Raw genomic sequence first — 12,527 nt, 5'->3', positions numbered from 1 at the left:
CGTAGTAGGATTAAGCCAAAATAAGTCAGATTGCAAAGTAGCAAAAGCCTTTTGTGTGGTTAATTCTTGCAATTGCTGAATTTGGTTCTTTAATTGAACATGCAAAGAATTAACATGAGAACGTAAAGAAACATCAAAGGCATCCTGTAAATGGTGTTTAACAAGGTTCCAATCATGAACTGATGAATTCCAGGGGAGGGATGTCACACAGAGACCTCCAGCAGTGTACTCCCAATCACAATGCAGAGACAACCTAGTCTTTAAGGCTGCGTGCCTATCACCAAGCCAAATGACTGCGGCTTCTAGGGCCTCAAGCCGCGCCAATATCTCTTCATCAATGGTCTTCTGCATTTGGAACTCCCATGTAACGTTTATTAGAGTTTCCCCTACCATTTTTGCAGGCTTAACCGACTGAGTTAAAGAGGCAATAGCAGCAGTGGCAGAAGCAAGAATAATAATTGCCGACAAGAGCAAAAATCAGCCACCCCAAAAATCGCTTCGTACGTCTACGAGTGTTAGTAATCTCCTCCTGCAGCAACCTTGTAAGATGGCCAAAGCCACTATCTCCTTCCCAGTCTCGTGTGAGATTAACAGGAATCCATAACTCAGAGCGTCGTCGAAGAGGGAACACAAAGGTTACATTATCACTCATGGAAATGCAGGTCTTATATCGCACCTCAGACAACATAACAGAATAACAAGAATGGGAAAATTTACATCTCTTAAAACTTGCATTTTGTGCCAAGGCAAAAACATATGGATGCGAAGTACAAACCATAACACTATTATCTTGCTGCTTAATATAGTTAGATGTATAATTCTCTAAAATCAAACTCCCTAAATTATAACCCATAAATGCTAACCCTATCCGCCACACCCCCTTATGTAACGTGGAGGCCGTGGTGTTATCCCCATTAGTAATAAATTGTAACACAGGACCGGCGGAGCCTCCCCCATGCCATGAAAGGCTATGATTATACCGGCCGAAGGGGACAGTGCGATTGTCCACTTTATCCCACAGCACACCGTGAGGGCCCCAATCCACAACCGTGCCGAATTCGGCCCGGAGTACCAGGGGGCTGCGTCCATGACATGCCTGCCAAACTGGTGCCGCGTCCGCTGATATCCTCTTTATCATGCAGCGGGGCAAATCAGGGGCGTATGGCTCCCACGAGTCATTGCCGCTTCCGTGCATCCCAGGAATGCTCAGTAAGGTATAGTTAACCCTTCCATCGTGCTCCCGCGCCACTAGGTGCAACTGTGGCTGCACGGGCACACAACCTGAGTCATGAAGGGTAGAAAAGCAAAGCGGTGGGAGGTCAGTGACAAAGGTGACATTGGTAACATTAACGACCTCGGTTTCTTGTTCCGCTGTAGGGGGTATCCACACCCCTCCCACCCAGTCGGTACCATTGTTACTGATGGGCGGTGAGGGATCCCACCACGTCACAGGCCTGAATACGGGGGGATCAATGATGTGTGCGCAATACAAATGTGCTGTCGCAGTATGCACACAGAAACCGCTCCACAGGAACCACAAAAATGCAGTGGTGACCGTCATGGATTTGTCGCTATGGATCGGCAGCAGTCCCTTCATTCTTGAGTTGAATCTCTTGCGCTGATGGCTTACCAATCCTGGCTGGCTTAACAAATCGCACAGGAAGCCAATAGGGACCTGAGGGAAGAGAAACACATGCATACCCATGTCCCCACGTGATTAATGGTACGGGACCTTGCCACTGTCCGGATTCCAGGCGTCTGTAGTAAACCTGTGGCCGCTCCGGCCACGCAGTCTCTCGCCCAAAGTGGCGCTGTGCTGCCATGAAAGACAAATCAGAAAGATTTAAAAAGTTTAACACATACATAGCTTTGTCCAAACGCTCCTATGGGGTCATTCCCATTGGACTCCCCCTTTTTTGTTTATCAAGAAGGGTCTTGAGAGAGCGGTGCGTGCGTTTAACAATCGCCTGGCCCGTGGGGGAGTGTCGAATGCCTGTGGTGTGGCTTACACCCCAATCCTGCAAAAAGGACTGAACTTTGTGGGAGATATAAGCGGGACCATTATCAGTTTTAACAGAAACTGGAACACCCATAACAGCAAAACAATGTAACCAATGCCGAACAACATCACGAACCTTTTCTCCTACATGGGCAGTAGCAACAATAAGGTGGGAAAAGGTATCAACAGTAACATGTACATAGCGCAATCTGCCAAATTCGGAAAAATGGGTCACATCAGACTGCCAAAGTTCATTGGCCCGTAGGCCTCGCGGGTTAACACCGCTAGGTACCAGAATGGCGGATAGACGCTGGCAATCCGGACAGGCGCGAACTATATCTTGCGCCTGCTGTTTAGTAAGGGAAAATTGCTGAGCTAATGATCTAGCATTCTGGTGAAAAAAATCATGTGAAAGTCGTGCTTATCATAACACATTTGAACCATATAGGTTATAACTGTTAGATATTAAAAACAAGATTAAGCATAAGCGCAACATGAATTGTTTGTCTAGCCTCATGCTGGCTGTTCTTCAGGACTTCGTAGTTTGCTTCACCTATCGCTGGCAGGTTTTTCTGGGCTGCAGCTGGTACCTTGGCCTTGGTCTCTCAGGTTTGTCTGCTTTTGGGCCTGGATTGCCGGTACCAAGCCTGCGTTGATCTCTATCTACTTCTGGACCTGGCTCTCCGGTACCAGGTCTGCAGTGATCCTTGTTGGGGCAAACCTCTGTAGGCGCTGGAACCAGTTGGCAGTGAGAGGCATGAATCCAAGTGGGCAATCCCTTGCACTTTACAGCAGTATTTGTGGTCAGAAGGACGTGGTAGGGACCCTTTCACCTGGGTTCCAGGGCAGTCTTTCATTGGTGAACTTTCACGCAAACCCAGTCTCCTGGTTGTAGTTTATGGCGCGGCTCAGTCGGGTCCTCCTGGAAGGCGTCCTTAACCTGTGAATGATAAGACTGTACACACCTCATAAGTTCCTGACAATACTTGACTAGGCTTCTTTTAACAAGCGTGGCATCAGCCAGGTTAATTTTGGGTTGCTTAACAATTTCATAGGTCGGCCACATGCAATTTCATGTGGACTGAGTCCAGTTTTCCGATTAGGAGTGGCTCTCATGCTCATTAGGGCAATCGGGAGTGCTTCTACCCATGTGTCAGCTGACAGTCAGGGCAGTGTGTGTGTGTGTGTGCTGAGAAAAGGTTTAACGTCTGTGACTTTACTGCTAGGACCGGGGTCCCATCACAGAGGGCAGCCAGAGTGCACACAGGCCAGAGTTCTGACATATTTTAGCAAGTTTGTTCTCTAAAATCCTGTTTCATCTTTTTACTGCTTCTGTGCTCTCCAGGTGTCGCGCACAGTGCAGTGCTTGTCTGGTAGAGTAGTGCTTTGCCAGTTTTTGAACAATTTGTCGACTAAAGTGGGTACCTTTATCACTGGAGATCACAAAGCGTATTCCCATGATGGGATGTAATGATTTAAAAGTTTCTTTGCCACTGTGATGGCATCAGTTTTCCTGCAGGGATAAGCTTCTACTCATCTCAAAAACAAGCAAACAATCACCAGCACATTATTCAAAAAAATTGACATTTAGGCAATTGAATAAAGTCCATTTGTAAATTCAGAAATGGTCCCAAAGGCGGAGGTCTGGTTGCCGGGACTGTCTTTACAGGTTTACCCACGTTGTAGGCTTGGCAGATAGGGCAAGCCAAACAGTAATCTTTGACTGCTTGGGAGAATTTGGGAGCAAACCAATTTTGTTTTACGTTTGCCAACGTGCGACAATCCAGGGAGCACGGAGGCAAGGTGAGGTAGCAAGACCACTGGGGCAACAATGTGGCCATCAGAGCTGCACCAGTAGTGCTCTGGGTGCAAGGTGCACCCTGCCAGTCTCCACTCCTGCTTTCCCGATTCTGGGGCTTGGTCTTGCAGAAGGGCCAGTTCCGAAAGAGATGGCAAAGGAGCTGGCGATCGTAGGAGAGAAAGGAAAAACAGCAGGTAGAGGAGCAGATTTCACTACATTCCAGACAGTACAAACTGCATAGCCTGCTATTAAAACTCCACTAGAATTATAAAAGCAAAAAAACCGTCTGTGTAAAGCACAAAGTTAAGATTATTCAAGGGACTTAAATTATTCTTTCATTAAAACAACAATATTGTACACACAACGTTTGAAATACATATATCACAAACAAGACACACAAGACAAATCTGGACAGAACACAGAACACAAACTTATTATGTCATGACACAGAACCATGGTTTTTTGTTGTTGTTGTTTTTCTTCAGCTGGCACCAGCGCTTTCTGATGATCTGAAAGACAAGAAAACATTTCTACCCACATTGGGGTGGTGCATTATATTTTAGAACACTTTTTCTTTACAGATTTTTGCTACTTTTTGATCAGCCTGCTGTTACCCAATGGTATGCTTTTATTTTGAACACCAGCTTGAGAGGGTTTGAATAAATTACTTTGTTTAATTATTAAGTTAAAGGTGGCATGCCTCAGTTTCCCTCTTGTACTGCAGACCAGGCTTTTTTTACTGCCACAGAAACTCTCTTAGAACAAGGTGCTTGCTAATTACTATTCCAGCAAGCAAAAAGGTTTTCTTTTCCTGAAAAGAATCACATGCAATGTTACTGGCTTACTCATGGGGGACAGTGCCCCCCCCTTCCAGAACAGACAGGCAGTTTGCAGACACACACAACCTTGGGTCTGAAAGCAAGCCAAGAGTGCTATCAACTCAGCCTTGAAAAGAAACACAGTGAAGTTTCAGAGTTTGGATTCTTAAAACAATAATTAGTTTCCTTGGAAGACACATTTAACCCTTAGGGTTCAGGTTTTACAAATTTATCAATTCTGAAAGAGTTTTTGCCTTGTTACGCAGGGGGTCCAAAGCCTTCCTGCAGTCTATATTAGCGTTTTCAATAGCCAATTGAAACAGCAACAGGTGCTGAACCTCCTCTGAGTCTACTTATCGTTGTGTGGCGGTTTGGAGCCTATCCAAAAATTAGACATAGGGTTCCTGGGGGCCCTGGTGGACCGTAGCAAAAGATGTCCCCCTTTGGCCCGCATCAGGGACCTGTCATAAGGCTCGAAGGGTCAGCGATGTGGCTTGCGTAAATACCAAGCGATTCATCTGAGCCTGAGCCTGGGGAGTAGCATATTGGCCTTGCCCTATAAGTTCATCTATGCCAACGTTTACCCCATTGGTAATATTATCCATAACTTGCGACATAACACCGTCACAATACTCGGTGTCCCAAACTGCATACTGCGCCGGGCTAAGTAGCAGGCGTAATAACGTGCGACAATCATGCAGGGCCATAACATATGACTCCGAAATAGCCACAACCAAATTCATCATATAAGAAGACTGTAATCCATAATCCTTCACAGATTTGCACAACTCTTTACAAGTTCATATGGCAAAGCCTCATGTCGGGCGGGCCGTTGGGGTGCATATACAATTGGAAAAGCCTGTAGAAGCTGCACATCTTCTCGCCGAAGAGCCTCACGTCGGCATTCAGATAAAACCCCTGCCTGTTCATTATGCGAGGGCGCCGCCAAGGGGGGCCCATATGGAGTAACCGTGTGGCTTGCGGACCTGTATGAAGAAGCGGGAGCTAATGCTGGGGCAAAAGGCGGAGGGGCTACAATCGAGGACTGAGAAACAGCTTGTAGCCTCTGAGTCTGTAAAATTTGCTCCGCCGTCGGTACAGATGCCGCCAGGGCCTTGACGGGCTCGAACGACGGGTACGAGTCAGGCCCTACGCTGACCGCCGCCGTCCCTGTGTCAAAGGGGTCCTCGGTCCCGCCGTCCTCAGATTCACTGTCCTCAGGGCCGAGGCACAAGTCATCAGGCTCCGGGGAGACCGGGACCGTGGCGTACACTGGCTCACAATCCTCCCCGGGGGGTTTGGGGGAGGGGACGAGGGATCCTCTGGGTCCTGATATGGCCTGGGATCAAATGTTTCTGACGCTTCCTTCAGGACCCGCTCGGTGGGATGCAATGCCCGTATGGCTGTATAAACAGTTCGCCACGTTACTATGATCCCTTTTGGGAGGGATAATGCAAGATGTTCAGAGGTTCTCAATTCCTTGCCCACCTTCTCCCAGAAGGTCAAATCATAAGAACCCCCTTCCAGGAACCACGGGCAATGGTCTCGTATCCAAACCAACAGCTGAACCAGCTGTACAGGTGGAACCTTAAACCCCTGTTCCTTCACAATGTGCTGCAAGATCTCAAGCTGCAGTTTTTGCTCTTTCATGGCAGACTGCCCCATTCTGTTATTCTGTCCGTGGCTGCTCACCTGTTCGTCCTGCGAATGGTGATGTCAGTAATTTCGGGAGCTCCTCTCAACAACTTATCCTCCGTCCAGACGCGGGTACACCACCGGTTTGAATCACTCATTCAGTTCAAGCCCTGTATCGGGCGCCATTTGTGGTGTATGAAGGCACGGGCTCCGGCCGGTGCAAGCACGAAATCCTTTTATTGCAAGATCACAACTACCTTTATACCCTTAAAAGTTTACAAACTGCTTTTTCACAAACTGCTTTTTCCCAGTCCCAAACACAGCACTCTCGAAGGTCATTGACTCAGGCAGATGTTGTTATTGTTGGCTCAGGACTCTTGCTTGGTTTCGTCCTTGGGACGCTCTGTCATGCGGCCAAAGCACTATGCTTGCTGATTCTCTACACACCTCTAGTACCCATTTGTCTGTGGTGATGCAGGACCAATAATGGTGGTATGGTCTCAGGCGATGGTGGAAGTGTAGGGATAACATATTAATGTATTGAAAATTATTCCCCCAAATGGAAGTGACTCCCCATAATTTGTTCCCCACAACTTAAAGTGTTTAGATTTATTATTAATTCTTCTTATTATTATTTGTTAAGATTGCTAAATGTTTAGATTCATTATTATTATTGCCCCTTTAGAATATAATGTATTAGGTCATGTAACTTAGAACTGTTAAGAATACAATCCTATGTAGCCAGAAATAGCCCCCCCTCTGTGCCCCAGGGCATGCTCAAGCTTGTGCAAGGGGCTGCTTGAAATTGACATTGCAGAAATACATTGTAACAATGCATTGTCAAGCCACTAACTCCGCTATGGGAGCCAAGCCCTGTAATTGACTAAGGGCAGTGTTACTTAATTGATGCCTGTTCTCTTTAAAACATTGTAACTTTACTCAGCACTCAGAGAATGTTTTAAGCAATACCACCCAGAAACTTTTTGTAACTACAACTCTGATATATGTAAAGTTATTGTTATACAAAAATATTGTATGGGAAACATTAATTAAGGAATGTATGTAAGAGAGAGAGTGCTTGGATGATGAGTGAATGGTTCTGAGAGGTGCCAGCCTGAGAATACAGCAACAAAGGGCTGAAGAAGGCGTCAGGTGCCAGTGCAACCAAAAGGTGTCAAGTGGAGAAAACCAAGTACTGGAGGTCCACCCGATGAGATCACTGACGAGCACCTGGCAGCCACCCTGGAGACATCAGCATGATGCAGCAATTTCCATAGACTGGCATAGGAAGAAATTCCTATAAGAACTGGACTAAAAAAACCTATGGAATCAGAATCCAAGGTTCTGCTGCCAGCCTATCAGGAGCTTCAGATGCGCATCTGATCAGGACTTCGCTCCCCACTACCATCACTTGTGTACAGAGTACCTGGACAGTATTCTGTCACAAGCAACTTCCAGGCTGGTAACTATACACAGAACTTGAATGAATGGATGTATGAATGAATGGTTATATATAAGTATATAAGGGTTAAGTAGCGATAGGAATAAGTAGTTAAACAACGTTGTTTGCTTCTATCTTTTCTTTATTTTTTTATTATCTTTACAATAAATGTGGCTTTTTGCCTTATCCCCCTCATAAGATCTTGCTTGCTTTTATTTGGTATAACATAAGAGGTGCAGATCTTTGTATTCCACGTTGACTATGGAAGGCATCAAATCTGCTGTTTGGCTGAAGATTAATTGGACAAACAGTTTTGTTGGGGTCGTTTTCGTTGAGGACATTGCCTAGGGCGTTGGTTCTCCACAGTGCGCATTTGCTGTCTCGGGAAATTAAAATCATATCTCCGCTGATAAGGATAATAGTGCCTACATCTGAAGGGAGGCGTGTACATCCCCAGTGTACGTAGGGTGGTGCAGGAATCTTTGCCTGAGTGAAGGTCTTCATCGATGTTTGTCACAAAAAGCTTAAGCATATCAAAAGGCAGATCCTCAACCTTGCTTTGTAACTCTCTTGGTGCTCCTGCGGATGAAAGCCATGACGATCTTCTCACTTCGATGCCCGTAGCAGTGGCTCGAGCAGCTGTGTCAGCCACGTCCATGGCAATCTGCAGTGCAGTGCTACATGATGCGTATGCATCTTGTACTATTGCTTTCAGAAGTGGTTTCTTGCTGTCTGGGAGATGGTGTAGTAACTCTGCTAATTTGAATAAATATCAAAATTATGGTTAGATAAATGAGCCGAATAGTTTGCAATGCGTAACAGAAGTGTGGCTGAGGAGTAGACTTTTCTACTAAAGATACTTAATTTTTTATTGTCCTTATCCGGGAGCGTGTTTTTGTATTGCAGTGCCTTACTTCTACGTTGTACTGCGTCAACTACTAATGAATTAGGCTGGGGATGATTGAATAGAAAATCCAACTCCTTTGCCAGTACAAAGTATTTTCTATCGGCCTTTTTACTCATAGGTGTAACCGATGTTGGCGTCTGCCATATCTCATCCACCACTTCCACGATTGCCTCATCAATCGGTAAGGCCATCATTCAGTCCTTCAACTCCTGCTCCCTCCGGGCCCTCGATGTGAGCTTGCTACAGTGGATGCACTTCCGGGGGACGTGTGCTTCCCCCAGGCACCTAATGCAAACGTCATGGCTGTCAGCTGCCAGCATGGCTTCACCACAAACTGAGCATTTTTTAAAACCTGGCAACCCCGGCATTGTCAGGGCCAATAAGGGTGGCTGAATGCCTGTTTGATCCCCGCTTTTGCTGCTTTGTCAATTTCAGTTCTTTAGCGCTTTAACTAAACATGACTAACACTAAAACTTCTAACTATTTACAGATGAAAATCTAGCTAGGATCATTTCTGAGAGAAGAAACAGAAGAACACAGGGAACTCCGACTGCAACCTGAGGTGGTTGAGAGGAACTGCCGGTTGCCGGTCCACGCGCAGCTGATCAAAGGCGCGAACGGTGCTTCAGGGAAGCCACGTGGTCCGGCGGAGCACGGCTATGAGAATTCTCCAAACTGTGGCACCAGGACGGGACCCGACACCAAGAGTGGAGCACCCACGAGGCCACTCGAAGAAGATAAACTTTTTTATGACCACTAGCCTACCAATTGTGCTACTTTGCTGTCTCAGGTATTTGCATCTGAGGCTACGTTTACACTGCCAGGTTTTTGTGCTCATCTAATAAACCATCTTGTTAGTCTTTAAAGTGCTACATAGTCCTGTATTTTGTTAAAGCAAGTCTGGATACTCTGCAGGCCATCAGAGCTTTCTTGTGCAAGAGCATCCAGGCAGTGTGGATGCTCTTTTTCGCAAAAGCACATCCCTTTTGCAATGCACTTTGAGGTGTGGAAGCACTCTTGCACAAAAAGAAGCCTGCAGTGTAGATGTAGCTTGAGTGCCATATGTGTAGTTGTGATGGAAGAGCAATTAATACACGTTCTTACCCCCCATTTCCCATTAGACCATCCCCTTAGGAAGGGATGTCGCTAAAGGGGTGAAGTTAAAGTGCACAAGTTACAGCCCCTTGAATCTGAGACATTGCAATGTGGGCTTAATTTCACACAATCAATAGGCTGAAAGGCTGCAGCCTGCGACCCTGCCAAGAGAGTCCAACCCTGCTGGGCTGGAGCATGGCCAGGTAGCTCCTGGTCTGAACTAAGCCCTGACCCTGGCTCAGACCAGAGTCACTGACTCGCTATGCATGCACAGTTTGACCCGCCCCCTTCCGAAATGCCCCAGTCTGTTCCTCCCCCCCACCACCAGTCACTCCCTGCCTTTGCTCAGGCCCTGCCCAGCCCACTGCAATTGGCCCCTGGGCAGAGCCTGCAGCTGCGTCTGACTCCACACACGGACAGAGGGAGACCGCAGTCCCTGCCACAGTTACTCCACATGTGCCACATGCCTTGCCGTGTGAGTTCTGAAGTTTACAGGATCTTGTACAAAACAGAGTTTTCCCGACAAATGGCCTCATCTACACAAGGCTTTTTATCGCAAAAACCTCTTCTGCAAAAAGGATTGGAAGAGAATATGTAAATGAAAGTGCAAGATTTTCAAATTACCGTGAGATTTAAGTTTCCTCTTCCGAAAAACTGCTGCAGAATAGACATAGCCCAATGGATAATTAACACTGTGCTGTGGCTAGTCTCTGCCCCTCCAGGACCAATAGGGAGCAGATGGGAGATGAGACATGAGGCAGACCCAAGGGGCTGCCTTGGTCCAATGTGAGGAGCATGTGGAAAAAAACTAACACCCAAGTGAGAGGGAAGCATGAAGGCAGCAGAATCACAGCCAGAGCAGTACAAGTGAAACTAGGAATTAAAGAAAAGTGGGGGCAGGGTGAAACAAAAAGTGAAATCACTGCCTCTCTCTCTCTCTCACACAAAGCTAATTTTAACCCTTTTTAGAAGAACCAACCACTCAGTCTGTGCTCTCTTCCTCTAACTTTCTCATAGGAAAGAAAACCATCATCAATAGCAGACAGCAGCTGCATTAAAGCAATACTGTTTGCTCATTTCACACTCTGAAGAGAACACTATCACTCCTCCTTGTGGTTAACAACACCAACCACTTTCAGCTACACTCCTCTAATTACAAACTATAGAAATTATCCCTAAAAATACATTCTTAGCAGGACACTTTGAAAACTAACAGAAATAATCTTAATGAAGGACTTGTCCCATTAAAGCATACTCTGCCCTATTCAGAAAACTGTATACTAGAATATACGCCATATCCCTATTGACAGACAGACACACAAACACCTTCCGGTTAGCATGTGGAGCGCCTGGCAGCCAAACAAAATCTCTTGCTTTCACTTCCTGAAACTGCAGTGCCTCTGGCTCCTCTAAATCAGCAATTCCCAACTGCCTGTCCCCATACCTGCTGTGGGCCAGGAATCCCTGCCTGCCAGGCCACGGTACACTGCCAGGTCATGCCCCCAGCTGCTAATGAGCCCTGCCCACTGGGGGTTCCTCATGCAACATCAGGGTAAGTAGTGGGCTGCTGGGTGTGCTGCAGTTGGAGCTGGAGTCGCAGTGATGGTTATCTGAAGCACTTGACTAGGGCCCAGTGCTATGCAGAGCCTCCTCCCAGCTGCTACCCCAACCAAACTCACTTCCTGTACAATAGGCAGCCATGCTAGCCTGTGACAGTGCTATATGCCTGAGGACACGGGCTGCCTGGCTGAGAAATGCACTCAGAGAACCCAGCTTGTCCAGGCTTCATCCCTTTGCAATAGCAATGGCTTGGCTTTGTCTCTATCTGTGGGACCTGCTGTCTTCAGCCCATTGGCCTGGCTCTAGCTGGGCCCTGGGAAGGAATTGCTGGGCAGGCAGGATCCCTGGCTGCTCCTATATGAGCCTTTGCCATTCTGGCCTTGCTAGAGAGGAGGAGGCCAGGCCAGTGCGTGGGGTAGTTTCTCTCCCAAATAGGCCCCTGGGCTTAAAGGGCTTATTTAATAGCACATCTGGGCCCTGGGTGTTTCTCTGTTTCTCACTTGTTGGGGAGAAGGTTCTTTGGGCAACATCTCCTGCCCTGTCAGCCGACGGTCAGGGCAGTGTGTGTGGGTGTGTCTCCTAAGTCTTTAGCTGCTAAGACACAAAGTCTCGTCGCAGTGGGCAGCCCAGAAGGCTGAAAGGAGCCCCGAGAGTTTAACGTCCGTGACTTTACTGCTAGGACCGAGGTCCCGTCGCAGAGGGTAGCCAAACAGGCTAACAGACGCCCCAGTGTGTAGGAAGAGCTTATTACACTTCAGATTTTAGCTGCTAGAACACGGGGGAGGAGTTCCTTCACAGCAGGCAGCCCAGGAAAGGCTGAGAAGTGCCCCAGTGGACCCTGTCACCTGGGAGTGACACAGATCCAAACGCCCAAGCTCTTCCTATAACTGTCCCTTTATGACCGGCTGAAGTTCTTTTAAATTCTGCCTGGTTCTGTTACAGCAACTGAAGGAGTCAGGTTAAAGCTTAAACAGTTACAGGTTTATCGAGGAAGCTTATAAATCATATGGTTGCAATGGCTATTGTTCTATTTCTTAACTGCTAGCAAAATATAGATCTTAAAAATGGTTACAAATAAGATAAAGATAGGAAAACAGAAATAATAATACCAAGTAACAGCTTAATCTTTAAAGAGCTCTAAGTCCGTGTACACTTAAGACAGAGGACCACATCCAGGTATAATTTTTACCCCCTTCTGTGCCTCTCGACTCCAGCATGTCAGGCCAGGGCCGGTCCCTCCATTCCTAGGAAAGACGAAAATACGAGGTGGG

General features: G+C 46.9%; 1 non-coding gene across 1 annotated transcript; it reads right to left on the bottom strand.

Moving 5' to 3' along the window:
- Positions 1-10,673: 10,673 nt before the first annotated feature.
- LOC112545431 (small nucleolar RNA U3) lies at positions 10,674-10,887 on the bottom strand. Its single transcript, XR_003088900.2, has one exon. It is a non-coding gene; the product is annotated as a small nucleolar RNA U3 (small nucleolar RNA).
- Positions 10,888-12,527: the final 1,640 nt, after the last annotated feature.

This window comes from Pelodiscus sinensis, chromosome 31 (assembly GCF_049634645.1).
Source record: "Pelodiscus sinensis isolate JC-2024 chromosome 31, ASM4963464v1, whole genome shotgun sequence".
Taxonomy (NCBI): domain Eukaryota; kingdom Metazoa; phylum Chordata; order Testudines; family Trionychidae; genus Pelodiscus; species Pelodiscus sinensis.
This window is presented reverse-complemented; position numbering and strand designations above follow the sequence as displayed.